Source organism: Tympanuchus pallidicinctus, unplaced genomic scaffold (genome assembly GCF_026119805.1).
Source record: "Tympanuchus pallidicinctus isolate F22 unplaced genomic scaffold, pur_lepc_1.0 scaffold3, whole genome shotgun sequence".
Taxonomy (NCBI): domain Eukaryota; kingdom Metazoa; phylum Chordata; class Aves; order Galliformes; family Phasianidae; genus Tympanuchus; species Tympanuchus pallidicinctus.
In genome coordinates this window covers 84,965,344-84,989,326 of record NW_026294747.1, presented here as the reverse complement: position 1 = coordinate 84,989,326, position 23,983 = coordinate 84,965,344, and the positions used below count along the sequence as shown (strand labels likewise).

The following is a 23,983-nucleotide window of genomic DNA, read 5'->3' as shown; positions in this document are numbered from 1 at the left end:
GTAACTGTCACTGGTGTTTGCCTTTTCACCTGCTCCAAATAATAATAATAGAAGGTAGTGACTCTCACTTTCATATGTAAAGTATTTTACTCATTTTATTTAAACAAACAGGCAAATGGCATTGGGATCATGGAGACATGATGGGACAGCTCATGTGACTGGAAAGCTGCCATGGATGGCTATATGCTTTTTAGGAAAGACAGGATGGTAAGGCAAGGTGCTGTAGTTGCTTTTTATGTGGGAGAACAACTGGAATGTATAGAGCTCTACCAAGGGATGTATGACAAATAAGTGGAGAGTTTATGGGTGAGAAGTAAGGGGCAGGCTACTGTGAGTGTTTGCTGCAGTCTGCCTGATCGGAAGGAGGAAGTTGATGAGGCCTTCTACAGACAGCTGAAAGTAGCTTCATGATCACAGGCACTGGTTCTCATGGGAGACTTCAACTGCTCTGACTTTTGCTGGAAAAACTATGCTGCCAGGTGCACGCAGTCCAGGAGGTGCCTGCTGTGTGTGGAAGATAACATGCTGATGCAGGTGGTGGAAGAATCAATGAGGAGAGGTGTGTTACTGGATATGTTGGTACAATCTATTACATTTGTTGGTACAAACAATGAAGAACTATTTGGGAATACAAAGGCTGGGAGCAGCCTTGAATGCTATGAAACTATGAGGTAGTGGAGTTCAGGATTTTACACAGAAGGAACAAAACAATAAGTAGGATTGAAATCCTTATGTTCAGGAGTCAACTATGACTTCATTCTGATACTCAGGTTTCTATTTGAAAGTCAAATAATGGGATTCATGTTCATTCATCTTCCTAAATTTCAAGTGTATGCATGTTTACTTCTTCAGTGTGTTGCAGATTCTTTTATAAATGGTGGGAAAAGCTGGCCTGTAACTGAATATGTGTATCTTTTGTATGCTTTTAGTGGCACTGCTATTTATAAGATCCTGTACCTGGGTTTAGGCAATCCCAAGCACAGATACAGGTTGGGCGGAGAATGTCTTGAGAGCAGCCTTGAAGAGAAGAATTTGGGAGTGTTTGTTTGATGAAAGACTCAACACAAGTCAGCAGTGTAAGCCTGCAGCCCAGAAGGCCAACTGTATTCTGGGTTACATCAAGAGCAGTGTGACTAGCAGATCGTGGGAGGTGATTCTGCCCCTCTACTCTGCTCTTGTGAGTCCCAGCTTGGAGTATTGCATCCGGTTCTGGGGCTCCCAACACAAGAAAGACATAGAAGTGTTGGAGGAGATCCAGAGGAGGGCCATGAAGATGATCAGAGGGCTGGAGCATCTCCCATACAAGGACAGAGTGAGAGAGTTGGGGCTCTTCAGCCCCAAGAAGCTTCTTCTTTTCAGGAGAAGAAAAGCTTGTGGGAGGATCTGGAGTGGCCTTCCAGTACCAGCAAGGGGCCTACAGGAAAGCTGAGGAAGGACTTTTTAAGAGGACATGCAGTGATAGGTCAAGGGGAAATGGTTTTAAACTGGAAGAGAACAGATTTAGACCAGATGTTAGGACGAAATTCTGTATTGTGAGGGTGGTGAGACACTGGAACATGTTGTGAATGCCCCTTACCTGGAGGCATTCAAGGTCAGGCTAGATGGGGCTTTGAGCAATCTGGTCTAATGGGAATTGTCCCTGCCTATAGCAGAGCAGTTGGAATTAGATGATTTTAAAGATCCCTTTCAAACCAAACCATTCTATGAATCTATAACTGTTGGAAGATTGGAACTGTTTTTTTTATTCTTGAAAATTTAAAGAAACTAAGTTATGAGCGTTGAGAAGAACTTTTATCTGCTATGAGGTGCATTAAATCACTAGAGTTACACTTAAAATATAAGATTTAGGATTATGAGTCACAGGATTAAGCATATTTCTCCTTTTGAGAGGGATAATATTCTTCAAATGCAGCCCTCACGTGAGGCTTGATAAACCTTACTGGCCTCGTATTTTTTCAACTTTGAGGAGGGGGTGAGAGTCTGAACTTTCGCTTGTTGATATTTATTTCACTTTCATAAAATAGAAAAAGCCATAAAGATTTACAGTTACTGAATGTGAATAGTATCTCATTCTTAAAATGTAAATTCACTTATTTTGAAATGCCAAGAATAGGAAATCTATCCTCTGGCAGAAACAATTCGATATTGTAAGGAATTGTCAGCATTTTATTATAATTCCTTTCCTCAGAGTGTAAAAATTTGTTTCAAGCTGAAAGCTGAATTTGAAGTATCAGCCTCATGACAAACTCGTGTTATCAGATTCATCTAAAATGACTATACAGAGCAGAGATCTGTTTTACTTCTGACCATTCTGTACATATTACTGAAATGAACTTATTTGTATGCAACCAGCTTTTTAGTGAGATTCATCTGACACTCTTTTGATATTTTCTTTAAAGGGTTGTCAATTATGAGACAAAAAGTAAATATTAACTTTAAACTATGGATGTTTTAGTTGTGCTTTTTTTTTCTTTTTTTTTATTTTAGTTACTAATACTCACACAGCCTGAACTAAAGTTCTCTATATTAAACATTTAGAGTCTTAATGGTTAGAAAGTAGATTTCCACTTCTTTCTGTTACTGAGAGAGTTTTACTGCTTACAGGTGTATCTATCTCATAACACAAATAAAGTCAAATAAAGGAAAAGGATATGTCACTCTCTCTTAAAAGTGGGTAATTGCTCCAGGTCTCCCCTACTTGTGAGCTGATGGCATACTGATACACAGGCAGCATTATTTCCTGATAGTACCAGAAGGCTGCTTATTCTTTGTGAAGAAAAAAGTAAAGCTGCTTTGCCATTTTGAGACTTCAAATAAAACAGTATTATAAAATAATAAAGAATAATTCAGATTAGAAAGGTGTGACAACAGTCAAAAAGAAACCCTCAATTCTTTGCAAAATTATCACATAAATAATATATATAGAGGTATCATTCTCTTGTTGGCCTTTCAGCAAAAATTATCTGATCTGATGGCACCGCTCTTGACACCTGTAACTTTTTCTTATGACACAGTGTTATGGGGGTGGGCGGAGGAAATTGTCAATTTGGTGGAAAAAAATCAAAGCTTTTAAGTGACTTTAATCTCAAAGAAACAAGAAGACTACATGAGGGTGCAAAGGACGTATGTTCTCTCACTTGTATGCATCTCTTTTTATTTTTATTTTTATTTTCTTTAAGTTCAAATTGGTAGAATTCTGTAGCTTAAAACTTGAGGCAGCAAGGATGAGGATGTTTCTAAACTCCAGTAAAGGAATGGAATGGGCTAGATCTTGCCAGTAACATGGAAAAAATGGAGTAGAAGAGAATCTCTAACAGTGACAGTTAGCATTTTGTTTACTGGACTTATCTCCTAGCCAAGTTGGAGTTGTCATTGTATTAATGCAGAATAGTTCAGCCCGTAGAATTCATTATATTTAACATATTGGGTTCAGTTTATATTGATTGGTTACCTGAGCCAGTTCATCTGTCTCCAAGTTGGATGTTTTTTCTATTTTGATAAGCCTCTATAAAGATGTACTCTTACTCATTTGTTGTAGCAATTACTAACAGGTAGCATACTTTTTAACTTTTCATTAGCTTAACCTCAGACTGAAAATCATATTCTCTTTCAACATATCTAGAAATGTATGGGCAAGACTAAGCCATGATTCAGAGGAATGTCCTTTTAAATTAGAGCTATGAGATGGATATAAGTAATGTGATCAGATGGCATAAATAGAAAAAAGAAAGGGAGGAAAAATTTTTTAAAAACAGATGCCTGGCAGCAATTTCTCACATTCACAAAAAAATGTGTGGAATGACCTTCCAGACATGATTAAGCTCTGCAGACTAGAATATTGAGCCATTCAGGGAAATTAGAAAGCATCCAGTGGTATGTATGGCAAAGTCAACTTGGAAAAGAGGGAGCCATTAAAATATGCTGATGTTCCTACATACTTGGGGATATCAATATTGAATTTATTATTGACTGTTCATCATCACAATGCTCTGTTCATTGGTACCCTGACTGACTCTTCTTAGTCATCTGTTGGAGGGACTTATAAAGTAATATGATTGATTTTTGCGTTTTGACCTTTTATCTCCTTATTTGCAGGTTTCTTCTGAATTCACTGTACAAAGGTTGCCGCTACAAAAGTTGTAATAGTGGAATCATGTCATTTGTAAAGTTCACAATTAATTGCGGAGAATGAATGTTTTCTGTGGCAGAAAGGTAAGTTTAGCTTCTATTACTTACAACCTTTCAGACCTGGAGGAATTCCGTCTAGAATATTTGTCTCTATTTTGGATGTTTATTGCAGAATATTTGAAACTTTTTAATCAGTGGCAGTTATTTTTGCTTAACAGATACATGATTTACAGAATTACAGTGCTTGCATTAGGTAGTTTTACAGGTAGACTAAGAAAGCAGACAGAATTCTTATGGGGAGTACAGTAAACTACAGTTTGTCTAAATTAAATGTAGAAAGTTTCAGGTTTATACTTTTGTTCCAGTTATAAATATGTCTGAGTAAAAAAGACCATTCCTAGACAGCAATAGGTAACTGGCTATTGTGCACTTAGGTTGTCTCAAGTCAAAAATCGATTATGAAGCTGCCACAGTTCATCACAGATGAATCTATCCCAGGGAAACTTAGCTTTGACTAAAAATGTAGTCATGGCAGCAAGAAAATGTTCCTTCCTTCAACAACTTCTGCATCTGTGTGGTTTGGTCATAAATCCAATGGTGACCAATGCTGGAAAGATTCATTTTTAATCAGGAGATGAAAGATTCTGCTATCTAAAATATCATAAAGTGATTAAAAATCACATTCTTTAGGGACTGTATGGGAACTGAATCTCTGATTGATGACCTGAGGTGAGCACTGAGTCAGTCCTGGGAGCACAGCTGAAGGCAATTCACCTGTGCTGCCGGAAGGGGTGGAGCCTGGCTGCACCTCTCCTAGACCCTTTTAAGAGCTGACTACAGTGGGGAGGGATCTCCAGAAGAGATCTCTCCTCTGGAGTTTTGCAGCAAGCCCAGGGTGTGGGTAAGCATCCTATCTATTCTCTTTTTGTTCCTATAACCTGCTTAGCCAAACTCTCTTGTTTATTTTGTAATTATAACATCTTTATATTCATTGACGTTACAAGGGACAAAGCCAGGAGTATTTGTGCAGTTGGTATCTTAACAGAGTCAGCAATCTGAATGTTTTTTTTTTTTTTTTTTTTTTTAACTTCTGATTTTCAGTGAGTGAAAACCTATTCAAATCGCTTTTCTTTAATTAACTTTTTTCTGCTATGTATGACACATCCAGGCTCTAAATAAGCTGGACATTTTATTTTCATAATCAGAAGACTGTAAAGAGCAAAACCTATTCAATTCTGGAGGGGTTTCAAGCAAAATATGCCATGTATGTGAAAGTGTAACATTAACAGTTGGTTATCCTAAGAGGCAGATGTGTTGTCATTCAAAATTTATAAGATTATAACCTGTAAAATATTCCAAATACTAAAATATTTGTTTACTGTTCTATATAAATCAGACATCCTGTGTGCTGTCATGATTATTCTAAAACCTCAGTGTTTTCCATTTATCATTTTTTTAATTTTGTAAAACTAAGTTAATTATATAACGACATCTTGATGATGGCATGCGAATAATGGATGATGAAATGAAACTAGAATTTTCAGATATTATCATGAGAAAATGGAGGAAGTGGTAGTCTTTTTGATTGCTGTATTGTATAAGAATAATTGGTTCATTATCATAATTATATTCTAGTACACGATAGCAAGGTCAAACCAAATAGTAGGAACGGAGGTGTAATGTCAGTTTACAGATTGTGGCAGGTATTAATTGAAGAAATGAGAGTTTGTTACTACTGAAAAGAGACAGGTGAACAGCAAACCCAAAGGACCTTCCCCATGCTTCATATTCTTCACCGTATGTGGTAGCACTTCCTAATTTGGCCATGGACTTGAAAAGGACAAAAGATTGCATCTACATCTGATTTTCCATTTCACTTCAACATAATAGAGAAGTGGAATATATATATTTTATTTTAAATATTTTCCCTTTTTAAACAAACATACTCTATGCTCCAATTTACTTCAATGATAACATTTTTAAATACTGAAGTCTGCTTTGTGTTTTAACGTAAGTTCTAATGAACTTCCCTTGATCGTTAACGTACGTCATTACTTATATCACAAAAGGATTTTTGGATATTTTTTCCCTCTATCCCAGAAGTCTGTGATGGTATGAGCAATTATTTGTTTTGACCTATTGAGTACTGACAAACATCAGTATTTTAAAAGGTTTAACTTCCTGCCAGGAAGAGTATACAATGAGCTTAATATTGCTTCTAAACCAATAGTTGAGAAACTGGGACAGGATTAGGGGGCATTTTTATTATTTCTTACTATCACCTGAAATTACTAATAGAGAAGACAAGATGATAAATGTGTTGAACAAACTATGTTGAATAAGCAGTGTTGTTTTATACAATTCCCAGTATCATAACATCACATGAAACCCAAATTAACCACAGAATAAACATGAGAATGTTTTGTTTGATTTCTGTGCAGAGTTATTGCAGTGGTACATAGAAAATTTTTCTTCCACGTTCTCCAGCTAATAATTTTGCCTTGTCTAATCAGCATTTATATGTGTCAAGGAAAGTTCTTGGCTATAAGAATTAAGTGACAATGAGCTTACAAAGTTGAGCATTCAGAAAATGTGTCAAATTACAAAAAACAATAATTTTGTTCTTGAGTCTAATTAGCTGGTCTGTTTTAGCTAAAGCTTCATGGAAATATCAGCTTGATGGACATATGGAGTCTGAAAACATTGTCTGAACATTAGGCAAAAATGAAAGAGCATTTAAAAACCTCAGAATTGAAAGATCTGTTGGTTAACAAGATAAAGTTCTGTATTATTCACTGATGTCTCTGCCCTCAGTTGGTATCTCAGTGTGAAGAGAGCCCAGTGAGAGGAGACTGGTAAGCACCTGGGTGTGCTATGTCTTACACCACCTCCAGACTGACTGAGACTTGCCTCTGAAAAGCTGAAATGGTGTTCACTGAAGGTGACTTTCTTTTACTAAAAGAAATTACATGTGCTTTACAGTGATTGGAGCATGTGCCGATTTCCAATTATATGGAAGATTTCATTTTTTCATTGTGTTGCGAAGAACAATGTCTTGAACAGAATACCACAGCTGTGAAACTGAACGTGGTTATGTTAAATATTTGGTTTCTGACACTTTTTGTTTTTATCCTCTGACTGGTTAGTGGTACGTAAATCAAAAAACATGTTTTTTAAGACTACCCATAGCAAAACTTAAAAATGAGGGAAGTGGAAGTTCAGTAAAAATTAGGTGCTTAGTTAATTCTGTACTTAGTTAAAATTATGTTACTTAAACAGATTTACATTGTAAATTGTCAAAAAGAAAGCATTTGGGTTCCAGACGGTAATTAACCCCCGCCACCTCCTCCCTAGCCAGCCATCTTCTGTGAGGGGAGGTGTTCTAGACAAGGAGCTTTGTCTACCTTTTGTCCTCTTTAATTGCTTCTGTAATTGAATGACCTGTTATATATGTATGTATGTGTATAATAAACATATATATGTGTGTAATGATTATATATACATATATCCATTTCAATGGTTGTGACTCCATTTTTCCCTTCAGGAAGATGGCATTACTGAATTATACTTATGCAGTTAACATAGCTAGCATGGATTTTACTTTGTAGGAATTCTGGGAAAGGAGAAGAAATGGCATTTTGGGAGTTTTATTGATAAATTGCTGTATTTTGATTATTCCCAATTACTCTTTTTCCCTGTGAGCATGTGGCAGGTGATGTTACTCCTGCCCAGACTTCTGGCAAGTTACTGCATCAATGCTTGCTACAGATTTCTATTTGTTACCCACTCAGTAGCTAACCCTGCTCTCCAGGTTCTCAGTGAAGAGTATCCATTAACCAGTGTAATCTGTTACTGTCCTCCCATCAGTCCTGTGCCTTCACTCTTCTGGCTTTTACTCTCCCTTTCCCCCTTCTGGACCTATGAGCCAGTGCTGTGGGAACTGGGAACCCCCCAGCATCCTGCACATCATATTATTTTTTTGCTAGCTGGCAGGAAGAATTATGTAGTGATACAGCAGTACCTCAGTGTGATGCACTTAATGGATGGCTAGGCTGTCAAATATTTGAAAGCAATGTAAGAAGAATGTTTCTTGCCAGTTTGAATAAATATCAGGAAACTGGGGTTGGCAGTAAGTGTTGGGATTCCCGGCTTCCTGGGGAGGCAGCTGCTTTCAGGAGCCTTGCAACTCAAAATTTAATTGTAGCATGTCCATGCTTGTAAAAATGTCAATATTTGCCTGCTGTGCTGATGATAAATTTTATTTATTTTGTAAAATATCCCCTAATTAACCGCTGGCATGTGTCTGTCCTTGGGAATGAAATGTTCAATTTTTCAGAAAGGAAAGAAATATTTTTCCACCAAATGGGAGGAACTGGCAGCTGTGCCCAATCTCTTCGTTATTGCTAATTTGATTATTGGCAAGAACGGGAAGTTAGATTAAGATTTATCAAAGCTGTATAATTTATTTTCTTCATATTGGTGTGATTTGTGTGTTATGGTGCTTAACTGAGTCTTCACAATATGTGTACTTGCTCTGGATCTGTGTGGATAAACAGCTTGAGTGAGTTGCATTTCTTTGTCCTCAGAATCCTTCTCAAGCAATGCAAATAGGCACCCCAGGGGAACTTGTATGTTAGTAGAAGCTCAGAGTTTTTCCTAGATAATTACTGTGGTGACATAATGAAGCACAAGGAGAACTCAAAATTTGATTAAAAGCATAAGACATTACAACATGGGTACTAATCATATACTATTCTTAAACCATGGAAGAACTTTTCCCATATACATGGCCTACTTTGTGTAGGCGAGGAACTTTTAGAATAAATCCTGTAAAACATTGGTTAATATCTAAAATTTGGCACCAAAACCTGTACAGACCATTAGTCCATGCTACAGAATGCTTTTATGCTTCTAGAATAGTGAGATTTTTTTTTTTTTTTTTTTTCCCCCCTCCCCTTCTAAGTAGTTGCCTTAGCTTTGCTCCACAGTGAAAAACAGGGATGGTTCCAAAAGATCTCAACAGAAATGTTTTTTACTGAAAGGAGAAAAGTCTTAATGACTTAATGAGTGTGGCAGAAAGCCTGGAATAGGATTGTTCCAGTCAGATGCCAGAAAGGATTATAATGAGGTTCTCCTGGATAACTTATTTACATAAACAGGAAATTGTTATTACTATTACAACATCAGATCTTTGACAAAAAGAGTAATCAAAATGATTCTCCTTTACTTTCTTTGTCAGTATATTTAAGATCTCAGGTTTCTGATACATCACAGCCTACTCCAGAGGGATGGGAGCTTTTGCACAGCTGGCACTAATGGTGCAGCAACCATTGATTTGAAATTGCCTTTTCAGTAATGATGGCCAATGGTGAATTCATTGGTGCTCCTCATTACTTTTTTTCTTGCTCTCTATTGTACGTGTACTACTCAGAATACATGGTTTCATGTTAATGTAATAAGCAACTTAACTATCTTTCCTATTTTATCCTGGATGTATTCTTAAGTATCCAGGCTGCTGAAGAGCAGAGCACCTTGAAACTTGGAAATTGTTTCTAAGAATGTGTGATAATTCACAGATTTCTAAATTAATTTTTAATTTAAGTTTTCCTTCTTATTTTCCCCCGCAGAAATATGTCTGGATTAGTTAGCAGTGTAGGATAGTAAAATAAATTCATGACTTATTTCCTAAATAAAAAGCTTTGATCAGAATGATTTCTTACCCATCACCACTTCTATGTTTCGAATGATATTTTCCACAGCATAATGACTCCTCAGAAATAGAGTAGAATGAGTAAGGCTTAAAGGCAAGTTGTGCCGTTGGTGAGTGATGATGCTTCTCTCTGGCAGTTCAGTCGGCTTTAATAATACAAGGCTCATGTGATTTATTATCTTACAAAGTTGAAATAGTATCTACTAATACAAATGTTTCCATAAAAAAGAAAGGGAACTTATTAAATGGAAAAGACAATGTTTTATTATTATTATTTTTTTTTCTCCTCAGTTTTATTTCTTGTGCCCTGCAGCTCTAATAGTGCTGCTATAAGAGCAAATACCAATGTACTTAGTGAGGTAATTAAAGAAAGTGGAGAGAAGTTATGTAATGGATACTTACTAAAAGTGAAAGGTATTCAAGCCATTACCAAATGATATATTAAATTATGGAATTGTCTCTCAAAGATGAAAAGACATTGCACAGCACTTCTTAACTGGTTCTTTTCTAAATTTGAGCAGGGGGAATATGGCTCCTCCCTTAGTTCTACAGATTCTTGGTTCCTTCTGATTATTTTACTGGAGTAGGAACATTTATTCTTTTATTAACTCAGACTCCCCATATATTCAAAAAAACATCATATTGTAATCCTGTCTTGCAGCTGCATTATTAATAAGATCTATGCAGTTTTCAGAAAAGTTGCTTTGTTTTCAGATTGTATTCATCTCTCTACAGTTTTTTGCAGAGCATACCTGAATGTGGCTGAGGAACAGCAGCCAAGAACACAATGCATGGTATTGTGTAGGGAGAGAACCAGAAGCGGCATGTTTAACATGCTCAGAAATATGAGGTGAGGTCATTAAAGATTTTGTTTTCCCAAACTGCAAGCTTTGAAACTGGACTTTATTTTTCTTATTTTAAAACTAATGTGCAGTGCCCTGGGACAGATTCCTATACAGTACTCTTCTCAAAATTTTCCACTGATATAATATTTGGGCTACTAGAATTGTTTTATTTAGTAAGTGCAAAATTCAACTGTGATAGCATTATAACCATAGCAATAACATTTTAAATGCTGATACAGACTTCAGTATTTAATCTGGCTTTAATATTAGAGAGAAATTTGTCCAGGAGCAAAATTTCATTCATGTTTCAAGCAAATAGAAAAAATATCTGGAAAAATTTTACAGAATTTTGGACTTGAGAACTTACTTTAGTAGACTGTGATACTGGAAGAGCGTGTTCTGATGGTATATGACACTTTTTACGTGTCATTTTAGGTGGGATTCAGCAGTTGCAACCCAATATTGGTGTCATTCACAGTCCTTCTCCTTCCAATCCTATTTTTTAACATTTTATTTTCTGATTCCTTACATGAAATTTCAGTCTAACAATTTATTTCCTTCCTCCACAACTCCTCCTGTTGTGGAGGCAGCCCCAAGAGCACAGGGAATGGCTGCTCCAGGTGCACTTGACAGTGAGAGCAGCAACTGCCACGAATAGGAATGTGTGTGCTTGGCTGTTGTAGCAAAGCTTCTCCTGCTGGCAGGATAGCACCTGCCTAATTAATCTGACACATGAGGTGGAGAATAATTGGTGTAAAGAAATCTTTGATCAGAGCTCTCCATTTACTCTCTCTCTTGGGAATTACATAATTTGTGATTTTTTTTAAACCTTTATTATATTTCTAAGTGTTTTGTTCTTGTTTTGTGTAGGTCAAGAGGTATCTCTCTGATGCTAGACAATTTCTACTTGCCAAACTTCATGCTTGTCTAAGAGTATAATGATAATGCTAGTCTTTTGGAATGAATTTGTCAGTTCTTTATCTTATTTTTTCTGGAACTAACATCTTGTTAATTCACCACTCTGAAGAAGAATATCAAGGGAAATAACCCTGAAATCATCACTTTGAGTGGCATGCCAAGGAATGTGTTTGACTGTAAAATAGCTAGATTGAATTTGTAAACTCAAAGAGAATAACAATAATTTAAAATGTGGTTTCAATTCTTAAATAATAGCAAGCTTAGTCTATGTTTGAAGCCAAATTTTTAATTGAAGTGCCTTCTATGCACATTTTAGAAACATTCTCTAAGCCATCTTTTTCTTTTTATGAAAATCCCAGTCATTTTTTCTTGTAATTCCAGAGAAAAAGTAGGAACTTTTGAATAAAAATAAATGCTTTATTTTTTATTTTGTTTGAACTGTGGGATTCATAGCAGGTAGAAACAAATGACTGTAAAGCTTTATTTGTTTTTATTAGATGCATTTCTTGCTCCGTTGTATTCCATGTGTATTTCTTCTCCACCTCATGAAATTTTGTTGGTTTTGTTAGGATTTTGCTGTCTGTACTCATTAATAAACAAAGAAACAAAGTCCTCATTATTTTTTAAAAAAAGATTCTTCTTCTTGTCAATAAATTACTTATAGCATCTCCTAGATGTTTTTCTATTTGTTGTGCAGAAATTTTAATTTGAAAATATTCCTTGCTTACCTAACCTTTTTTTTACTGAGCTGATTCCTCCTTTAAAGCATAATTACAAGATAAGATGTTAAATCAGTCTTAAGTGATACAATTTGTTGTGCCCATCTGGCAATTTTGATAGGTTTACTTATTTTACTCAAAGTTTATCTTCCGGAGTTGGCTCACTGTTTCTTTATGGTTAAAACTGAACTTGCTTTGAAAATTTGTTGCTAAAAGATCATTGTATAGAAACTGGTCATTTAAAAGTCTGCAGGGTACCTCAGGTCTAATAATTATGGTTTGCAAAAAATATTTGACAAAGACGAATAGAGAAGTTAGACTTTGTGCAGACACTTAATGGAGTCTTCATGTTAGCACACAGTATGAAGAAAAATCAATGAAGTGGATTTAAAAACTTGTTGTGGTCACACTTCAGAAAAAAGGAAGGGAGAATGTTGAAGTATTGTGGTGTTTCTGTTGAAAGATATGGATATTTTATGTCTTATTCAGTAGCCTTACTTTAAGTTTCTGTTTATGAAACCTGCAGAGCAGATTAGTCCTGGAAATATTTTAGTCTTGCTGGTAATATGAGTTTATCCAGACAGCGTATGACTCAATATAAATATAACCAAAGTCAAAATGATGTATCTAGAAATAAGAAATGAAGGCCATATTTTTGGAAGTTTCCTGGATCCTTGACTGGTGAAAGTACCAACTCTAAAGAGGACGTAGGGAGTCAGGGCAAACAAAGTAACTTGTGTGCTTCTGGTATGACAGAGTAGTTTTGTCCTTGGCTGTGAAGTAGTGCAGGAAGGTCTGAAAGGCATCTATTACTAGAAAGGTTGAGAGCTGTGTTCCTTAGTGTGTGACACTGATACTGAAAGAATTCCTGGTGATTGATGTTAATAATTTAAAAGGGTGCAGAATAATAGAAGATGTAGAAAAAGGTCATATAAACAATGCTTGATGAAATTTTCCAGAAAACCTGTTCATTTTACCAACAACTATATTACTAGGTGCAAAATGCATAAATCCCTTCATAGAAGAAATAAATATTTGGTGGTAAAAACGTTCAGCTGTAGTAAATGTGTTTCTGGAAGGTGTATGTTGGAAAATGGATCATACCTAGAGATCTGGAAATACTTGGGTAGGTTTTAAGTTTCTGAAAGAACAGCAAAATATTATGGCCTTCTGAACCCCAGAAAACTGTGGAAAAACTAGGGAAACTGGTATTTCGCATGTAATAAGAGATGCTGTGTGGGGACAAAAGTATCCCATTATAGTCTGCACAGGTTGTGATGGACACAGGTACGCAAATCATGTTCTGCTATTTATTTATTTTTGGATGTTCAACTTTTATTTTTTAAAAAATTATTATCTTTTGATGTCGTGGTTTGTGTATGGATTTCTTTTAATTTAAATAAAAGCTGAAGATGAGATATGGTGGCCGTGACTTGTTTGTTACTGACAAATGTCTTGCAATATCCACTCAGACTATCAGATAAAACGTGAGGTGCAACAGTGTAGACTTCAGTTAACAGTGTTAATTGCCTTGCCAGATGTGTATACTCACATGCCCTTCAGCCCTCAAGTCCACATTTCAGTCTGGCTTTGGAGGGTATTTGCTTGGTAGTGGCACCTCATTCACAGGACTGCAGAGCTGCTGGATCAGAAGAGCAAGGAGAGGGAATACTGCAGTCTATACCTATTTTCAGTCTTTTTGTTCTAGCCTGTATTTGAACATAACTGTGCAGCCATTGATGATGATATGGAGAAATGAGGTGATTCAGCAGAACCATATCTCTCTTAGCAGATTGCACAGTGTGTTCTGTTCTTTGCCTATGCAGATGTCTGTGTTTGTGAGTCAAACTGGAGGCATGTAAAAGATGTTGGAGATTGTCGAACATTTGTTGTCAAAGCTTTGTAAGCATCTTCCAGACCAAAGAAGCCACCATCTGAAAGGAAGCTTGTGAGAAGCATAAGAACAAAAAAGAGTGGTTTTTGAATTAAAGTGTCAAAGAACCTTAACTGCCATATAAGTAAATGTCTTTTTTTTTTTTTTTACTCATTTATTCTTATAGAAAGGAGGAGAATGCTCCAAATCTGAAAGCTTAACCTACTTGCAATATACTTTTAACTGAGTGGATAACATGGTACCTCTTTTGTCAGTCTAAGAGTGTCTTCATATTTTAGGACAGGATTTCTCTGATCGATTTTACATCCATCTAGCCAAAATCTATTGTATCCATGTTATTGACAAGTTCTTTATTAACTATAATGAAGTATAGCTACACGTAGATAATATTGATGGAAAATGATGAATCCTATTCAAGATATGTGCCAAAGAACTCCCACGGGCAGTGAAATATTGCACATTTCCATTAAAATGAGTGTACTTTCTGAAGTAGTTGTGAGAAAATTATATCCATTCTTACCAGCATAGCAGCATGAAAGTTCAAGCATTTCATTAATGGAGGGGAAAAAAATCATATACATTGTATAATTGACTGATTTATGTTGAGAAGTGCTGTTTATCTTTTAATGATCAGACTGCGGATCAGACTGGCTGGTGTAACTTTTCCTTTGTTTCAGAACATTCTGTTCAGATATGACTGGACAGATATGTGCCTGAAAGATTTATTTCTGACAAAAGCCAAGCAGGCTTCTCCTGCTGTTGCATATCCTGCGTTCTGAATGCAGCTCTCTTAAATAGCATTAACCTTTAGCTGGCATTTTGGAGCTAAGGGAGAAAAGAATCGATTCATTATTTCCTAAACTGTCCATTCATGAATGCTGAATATTTTACTTAACTATTCTTTCTGTTTTTGTTGGCATAACTTTCTATGCATTTTTTTTGAGACTTCTTTATGGACCATAAAGAATATCTAAAATTTTTTAATTTTTAGATATTATTTTTAGATATAATAATTTTTAGTTTGTTTATAATATTTGTTAAAAGTTCCTCAAAAATTGCATAACTTCTGCAAACAAACGCTTCAGTTTGCTTTTTAACTGTTACAATAATGGGTGTAGACATTTAGTAAATGTAACTTTTAAAAAAATCAATCTTTTTATTAGTGTTAATGGCATGTATGCAGTACATTGAAATAGTGGATCTTTAGTGACTTCCTGAAGATAAGCAATGGGATTCTGACAGTGGGATTCTTCTGTCAGAAGTGTTGTTTTTCATACTGACTGAGCAATAGGCTTCTGAATCTTTAAAAACTTTTAGTTGACGAATTTAGTTTAAATTTAAGAAAAATAGTAAAGATAATTAAAAAAAATAAAATTGGAAGTCTTCCAATAGCATTGTCAACTTAGTCTTGGAATGACGGAAGTTGCTTTCCTCTTCATCATATTCATATCTCTTTCCTAATTTTGTGAAGCCAATACGTAATTGTAGATGGATTTCAAAACATAGGAATGAAGAAGCAGACACTATTTATTGAATACAAAAGATGTAACACTGAGTGGCACATGAAGGCTGGGAGTATTTGTTTCAATGCATGATGAGTCCACTTGTGGAGGGTTTTTTTTAATATATTCTGGGAATCAGTAAGAGCTTCCATAGTGGGCAGCAATACAAAGAATTTTAAAATTCTAGGATAATGTTTTCTACTGTATTTTTTTTTTTTTTTTTTCCTGAATAAAATAAAATGATGTAGACCTTAAGTCATCAGGTAGTCATTGGATCAGTTGGTTTACCTCTGTAATCCACTATGCCACTTTGAGCTACTTTGTTATTATCGGAGACATAATCGCTGAGATTTTAGATATGCTTTCAGCGCTGTGTAAGGGAAGTATTTCCAGTGATCTACCATAATATATATTTTAAATTGTGTCATCAGATCCTTGGAAAGTCTATGGAAATTCCATTTCAAAAACCAGCTAGCGCTGGTAGAAGTACTAGGTACTGAATCAGTTCATGCTTGTGTTCAGAACAATCATGAGAAAAATTAAAGCTATTTTTTTTTTGGGGGGGGGGGGAGGGGGGTAATCAAATAGTACAGTGGGTTTTTTGATTATTCTGGTCCCAGTTTTTTACATATTCTGTTGGACTTAGCAAATTTAACTGCTTATTCCAGAATTTGCAGGAATACAGAGCTCCTGATACTTTGCTTGCTGTAAATGCTGTCAGTGCATATATATGCATGGACTGTAATTTGGAGTTGAAAGTGCATGCCAAATTATTGTACCATTGAATTTATTTAATCTCCCATTACAAATGAAGAGTCATCTTGCCGTTAAAGATAATGCTTCTTGCTGTGTTCTTTGGCATGAAGCTTAATCCTATTTGTGAAGGAAGTTTGAAAGGGCTGATGTAGTGAAAGCAGAGTTGCCAAATATGCTGTGCCTGCTGTGACCCCTCCGTACCTGTCAATCCTAATACTCCAGGCACCTGGTTGTGATGTCGGGTATTTGGCCTGTCTAAGGAAATGGCCTGCACTCTCATTGCTAGAAGTACTTTGTCTTGCTGTAGAGATCTGCTCCTGATGCAGTGTTGGCATCGGGTGGTCACCATAACTTGCAGTGCGGTGGCATCACATGCCCCATCACCCACAGATACTGCCACATGTCCCTGAGGAGACATTGCATGCATCCTTTTGGTGACCTTGCCACTCAGGTCCCTACTGTGCCACCACTGTTCCTCTCAGACTGTGAGCTGAAAGTTGTGCTTTTAAGCAAGTACGTATTCATACACGTGTAATGATGGCAAACAGTGGAAAAATAACTAAGGTTTTGCTGTAAATGTTAATTAACTAAGAAAATGGATGTGAAGGCACAGTAAGAGTTGAAAATAGTGCTGGAAATTACTGCTAGCCTATCCAAAAGTTTGAACTTTTGTCTTCATACATTTGCAACTTTTGAGAATGCCTCTTTCCAGAATGCTTTGTAGAAGGATCCAATTTCAGATAATATTTCAACTTGTTTTTCAGTGACTTCAGTATCTGCCAACTAGCCTATCTGAGAAGCATTTGTTTACGTATAGTTCTCAGGAGAATAATAGGGAATTTTTGTATGTATATACATATAAAACCTTATATATATTTAAACAATCTCCTTCCAATGAGAGAATAAAACAAAGCAAAACAAGACAGAAAAAATAACCAACCAACAGGAAAACCAACAACTCTTTCTCCACCTATAGCAAAATACATTACAAAAAATTTGTTTGTAGTTCATCTCATCTGTCAGCTGATTTTTTTTGTCTCAAAGTCTATTTGCATATAAATGAAAGTATATATTCAATTTAAGCAAAAATCTCTTATTTTGCTTCTTTTGATAATTCCTTCTGTCTTATTCTTGCTTTTTTCACAACTTCACAAACTAGCTGCATCCTTTTTTATCTTGTGCACAGTATGATAGCTGACTCTTAATGGATGTCCACAGGTGTTTATAATGAAAAGAAATAGTCTTTCTTTTTTGTATATACTTTTCTTGGGCTGTAAATTAAAGCACTATGTAATTCTATGGAATTTCTGTGTTTTTTCAATTTTTGTAGTTGGCAGACACATATCAGGATCTTTTTTATTTGTATTCTGTGTACATTTATTGTATGAATAATGCTCACCTCTACCTTTTCTCTGACTGACTCACAGGGGCCGGAGCTCTAAATATTCTACTGCTAGCGAGAGATATTTTAATGGAGTATAATTTTGTCTTTTGCTTCAGTAGCTCTTACAGTAAATTGTCTTATAATACATTATTTTATACTTTTTATAAATAATTTGAAGTCTCATTGTGTATTAGGATACATATTCCATTTACTCATTCGCTTTCAGTTCCTCTCTCACAGTCTTAATAATGGAACTAAGGATAAGATGTAGGTAGCAACAAGATACAAATGTGAAAACTCTCCCGGAATACCTTTCACTAACTAAATGCCATGTTTGAACAACCTTACCTTTTATTTATTTTTTTTTTTCCTGACACCATGAGCTATAAAATGAAGTGTTAATAAAACAATGGATTTGTATAATTTCATTCTCATTTATATGTGCTTTCATTTATTAATGGAGTTGTTTATAGGTTGTAGAGATAAGTTGTAATTTTAACTTGTAATGTTACTACTTCTATTTCTGAGGAGTTAACAAGGATTATAAATAGCTAAGAGACATGCTTTGGCAGTCATTTAGAGCTTAGAACTCTCACATTTTGTGTAAGAAGTACTTGCCAGGTATAGTGCTAGTGACCCTGATTGGAAGATTTAACAATAGTAAAGTTGAATTTATTTCCAGGTCCTTATTTTTACCTTGAAGGCGTATTCTAGATGTTTATAAACATTCAAAAATTATACTCTTTTTGGTGTGTGTGTGTACTAAAAATAGCTTTTTGACAACATGTTTTGCAGATAAACACAGAGTAAACCTTGCTTCTCTGTCCCCGTAGTGTATCACAGATGGAGTAAATGGGGCTGTAACTCCCCTGGGTTTTTAAAAATTCACTGCCTTATTTCAGTTATTGTGGCTGCATCATTGCCTTACTATTAAAACTGTCTGACCCAGTCTGGCGTACTGGATGTAAAGCCCTGCTAGATTAAACTGATAGCTTTGCTTAAAATCTCTTTCTGGTTTGTTAATCACCAAAACAGAAGCCATAATGTATTGTAAATATTTACTGGACTGAGAGTGCTGTGATGCCCAGATAATCTGGTAGTTTTGAGAGGGAGTAGTGGGCAGTTACTCCAAACAAAGAATCAAGTATACGTAGGAGTAACTGCCCCAATAATTTTGATGTACCTAGTTCAAATGACTTGGTCAAACTCTCTATCCCTGGAGTGCAAGGAAAGATTTACTTGTAATATGATAATTATTTCAATAGGAAATCCTGTATAAGTTTAACATTTTTAAATGACAGGAAATATGATTGAAGTGACTAAAATCTTTGACTGGAAATACTTTGTTGTTTTTCCTATTTTGTGTATGATGTATATTGAAACAGAATGCAAATTTGTGAAGAGGCATCTGCTAACATGCTCACTTCTTTCAGGTTTTTTTTTCTACAAAGAAATGCGTATGTGAATCTGTGAAATGTATTTTAAAAGATTTTTTCTTTTCTTCTTCATTTTACAGAGTCAGTTTTTATTTTGTAATAGTGATTTGCTGTTTTATCACTTAAATAAGTTGACATAATGAAGTTAAATAACCTCTCATTCAATTTGGTTGCACAGTTTGTTTCCTGCCAAAGTCTTTGTTTTGAAAACTTCAGTTCTGTTCTCCCCTGCACCTCTCTTGGCACAATGAAAAATATCTGCAGGATGTTAATCTGTTAATCTTCCTGGAAAGCATATTCAAAAGGAAATGGATGTTATATTTAAAGCAGGAAAGGAAAGTGTTAATTGTAACAGGATGTTAGTGAAAACAGTTATAATGTAGTATTAACTTTTCATTGCAAAAACTAAATTATAGCATTGAAATATTTTAGTAGAAAAAAATGCAAATTGTATCATATAATAAAATATGCATTTTCTGATATAACCCACAGGCTACATAAATGACCAAGAAACAAAGGAGTAGTTGTTTGCAAATTAGTTAGCTAAAGGCCTTTCAGGACAGGATATGTTTATTTAAATAACAGCACTTATTAGTGTTAAATATTTTATTATATCAATTATGTTTTGCTTTAACAATAAATATCTTTGTTGCCTCATTGTGGATAAAAGTATGTTTTAGTAAACATAGTAAGTATATACTTTGTGATATCGTTTCACTTTGCAAATTAATAAATAGTGATAATGATATGAATGAGCAACTTGAGATTGAATTTCAAGCACTCCTAATATCTTTCAAAAGAGTAAATTTTACACAGTATTTTTAAAGATATCTAATGAAACTTCATATTCTAGTAAGAATTATTTTCTTGTCTGAATTCTTTCTTTAAAGGATATCAGAAAGTATTGTGTTATTTTGATATCTCTGAATCTCTGGGAAGTCTTGAAAGTTTTCCTTTTAAAATATTCACCATACATAGGAAAAATCAAATATCACCACACTCCCTTTTTGAAATTATTTAAATTTGAAAGTTTTCTTAAAGAAAGATAGCAGTCAAAGGATGCTGGTAATAGCAAATGGACATGGTTCTCATTGCAAAAACATGAATGAGTACACTTAGAGATATCACATATCTTCTTTGTACACTTAGAGATATCACATATCTTCTTTAACCCCATCTGAATGAGATGCAATGCAGATTTGCTTCCCTGCAGCCTTTCATAGTATGAAAAGTTGTGTCTGGCTTTGTGATTTCTGAAATATTCTCATTTGCTTAGGTTTCCTCATGTGGTTATTAAACTTCTGCTAAGGCTGGTGTAGCAATTTGGAATAAAGTGCAAAATAACATGGTATTTTATGCACCTATAAACATGTCATTAATATAGAACAACTTTTTTTCTGTTTTGGTGGTAAGAGCAGAATATTCTCTAGAGTTAAAGAAAAGGGCCATAGCACACTGCGTGTTTATTTGTCATTAGGTGGGAGCTGCCAGACATCCCTGGTGTTCCTTTGGTCAAGCCACTGCCCTCAGCTTTTTTGCTTCAGCACATGCCAGTGAGTCAACCACCCTCTGGCCCAGACTATACGACAGCAAAGCATCATTTTTAGTGACATTTAGCTGCAAACTTACTGTTGTGAACTTATTTTTGTGACTTTTCTGTTTCAAATAGCACAAGCATTGGCCTTGCACTTTTCCTGTGCTGATTTCCTGATTGGAAGACTGTATGAGCTACCATTCATATCAGAACTGGGGTTATTCCAGTTATTGTTCTGGATGGAGAGTTTAGGAGGAGTTCTCAATTAAGCTAATTTTCAGCAGATTAACCATGTATTTTCTGGACTATCTTCTAGTTGCAGTTTGCTTATGCAACCTATTGTTACCTATATTGTAATGGCATTTTAATGAAGATGTGAAATTTTAGAAATTACTGAATTTACATTTTCTAATTTAGTAAGAAGTGGTGCAGTGGTGGTATATGTACTCCTAGAAATTTGAGGTTCTGGATTTATATCCATTTCTCTAATGTTGTTGCTTACTGTTGCGATAATAAGCTTTGGGTTCGTTTATAAGGAAAGTGGCAAGGATCTTGTCTGCCACTTTGAGAGTAAAACTTGTTTTGAAGCATTGAGTTTACTGCATACTGAATGGTAATGAGCATTCCTGCTAGTTCAGCTATGCTAATTCTTTTTAAGATAGCATATATGTTCATGAATTAGAAGACATACAGTCTTGTTCTGTCAATAATACCACTGAATCAGAAGAAATATGCGTAGATGGTAGTTCTAAATGTGAACAGTGTGGGCCATTCAGCATTGTTTCACTCACTTTTTGATGGGAAAAAAAACCCCATATTTTTGCAATAGTTAGTCATTAAGCAAATATCACTATTAGGAACAACCAAGGCAAATAAAAATAAATGAACAGTGCATTCTGTCAGACACATGATCTTAAGCTTCACTTGCTTCATTTAGCATTTCATCCCCACAGTGGTGTTTATATTAGGCCCTCTGTTATAGATTTTATCACATGAGTCAAGCACTTATAACATCGTCTTTATTAGGTGACTACAATAATAAACACATTTGTTTTCCTTTTCATTTTCTTTGTTAGTTAATTGTTTCAAAAATGGAAGAAAACAATTTTAAATAGGTAGGAGAGCAGTAGATTGGACCAAACCTGGAGAGGGGGAAAGTGAACAATGAAGCCATGTTTTCATTAGATTAGAAATATTATTCTTTGGAACTCAAGGTGCAAATTATGCTGTGCCGTAATGTTCTTTTCAAATGCACAAGATAAAATTTGCATATCTAAATTGGATCAGCTTGAATGGGCTTCCCTGCTGTCTCACCCCCTCAGCTGCAGTCTTTCTGCAATGGCCTGCAGGTGGATCCAAATAATAATATTTAAGCCTATTTTTAAGAGCATCACTAAAATAAATATATATATTTAATTTATATTTATTTCTTGCAGTGAATATCAGCAATAATGCCTCATCAGAGTATAATCTACATGATAATAGGAGATTTAAATTTAACCCAGTTTGCACTGGCTTTAAAAATGACAATCTCCACCGACTCAATAAAATCAATATTTTTTCCAATGTTAAAATATCATCTTCCCCCCCCCCCCCCCCCCCCCCCCTTTTTTTTTTTTTTTATGCAAAATTTTACAAAATGTAATGTCTTTATCATAAATTAGAGCAGTTTTACCATCAAGATGAGGGAACAGAAAGACCTTGCAAAGATTCTTTATCTACACTTTATCACACTGGGTTTATGCTTTTTTTTTTTTTTTTTTTTTTTAAAGATAGGATTACTGTACTGTTTCTGATTTCTCTCATTCCTTTCCTTGAACTCCTTTCTGCTAACTTTCATAGCATTTTATTACATTTGGCTTTGATGAAGTAGAATTTTTTTCCATTGAAAAAAAATTATATTTTAATGGACTTGCCCACGTATACTTTTTATTCAGTCTGTGCAGCTGCTGAATTTCATTTTTTTATTTTGTGCTCATTTGATAGTTTGACTTCTTTTTACTTGACAAGGATAAACTGTGAAAGAAATACTTTAATCTCTGAGGACAACTGTGGTACAGTTCAAATATATATTTTCTGGTTCCTATACAGTAAACGAGATCTAAGGAGTTAATTTTACACTGTTTCTGGATAGATATACTTCAATATGTTATATATATATTTAGTGCAATCTTAAACTGTAATGCTTTCTGTAGGTGACTGTAAAAAATGAAGTACAGACAACTTCAAGTTTATGTCAGTTCAGATATACTTGTGTTAAAAGAGTTCATTATGTTCATGTATGGAGAACGCTGTAAATAATGATCTTTATTTCTAATGAAAAATTGTAGCAGGAATGGCTTTGACATCAGTGGAGCTTTTCTGGACCCAGTCCTGGGTACTGAGGTTTGGAACTGGTCACAGGTGAGAAGGGGTTTCACCTGTAAAAGGTGATTCAGGATGTTTGGACTACATTCTGCTGTAAATCAATGTACTTAATGCAAAGATATATTTGTTCTGAGCAGGTGGTATGGTGCTGTGTTTTGGATTTACAAAAGCACTAATGTTGTTAACACACCATCGTGGTTTCAGTTGAGACATAGTTGATTTTCTTCATAGTGTTTATGATGCTATGTTTTGGCTTTAGGAGAAAAACTATGTTGATAACAGCCATGTTTTAGCTGTTACAGCAGTGCTTGTACAGAGACAAAGATATTTCAGCTTACTGTGCTGTCCTATCAAAGGGGTGGGGTGTGCAGAAGGAGATGGATGGGGGTAGAACCAGGGCAACTGAATCAAGCAAATGGATATTCCATACCACACAGTGCCATGCTCAGCAGTAGAACTGGGGGAGATAAGCTAGAGAGAGTGGCCACTGCTTGAGGACTGGTTTGATATTGGTCAGTGAGTGGCAATAAACTGCATTACGCATCACAATTTTACACTGTTTTATCATTATTATTGCTTATTATTATTTTCATTTTATGTCTTTTTAGTGGTTTTTATCTCAATCCACAAGTCCTTATTGCTCTCTATAACTACCTGGAGGGAGGTTGTAGTGAGCTGGAGATAGGCCTCTTCTCTGATATAACTGGTGATGGGATCAGAGGGAATGGCTTCAAGCTGAGCCAAGAGAGATTCATGCTGGGTATTAGGAAATGCTAGCAACAGTATCGGG

General features: G+C 35.3%; 1 protein-coding gene across 1 annotated transcript in view; it reads left to right on the top strand.

Moving 5' to 3' along the window:
• THSD7A (thrombospondin type 1 domain containing 7A) overlaps window positions 1–23,983 on the top strand; it is a 257,309-nt gene that overhangs the window by 30,057 nt on the left and 203,269 nt on the right. The window contains exon 2 of the mRNA XM_052695414.1: window positions 4,096–4,212. The gene's annotated coding sequence lies outside the window, so the exon portion shown is untranslated. The remainder of the gene's footprint in view (window positions 1–4,095; window positions 4,213–23,983) is intronic.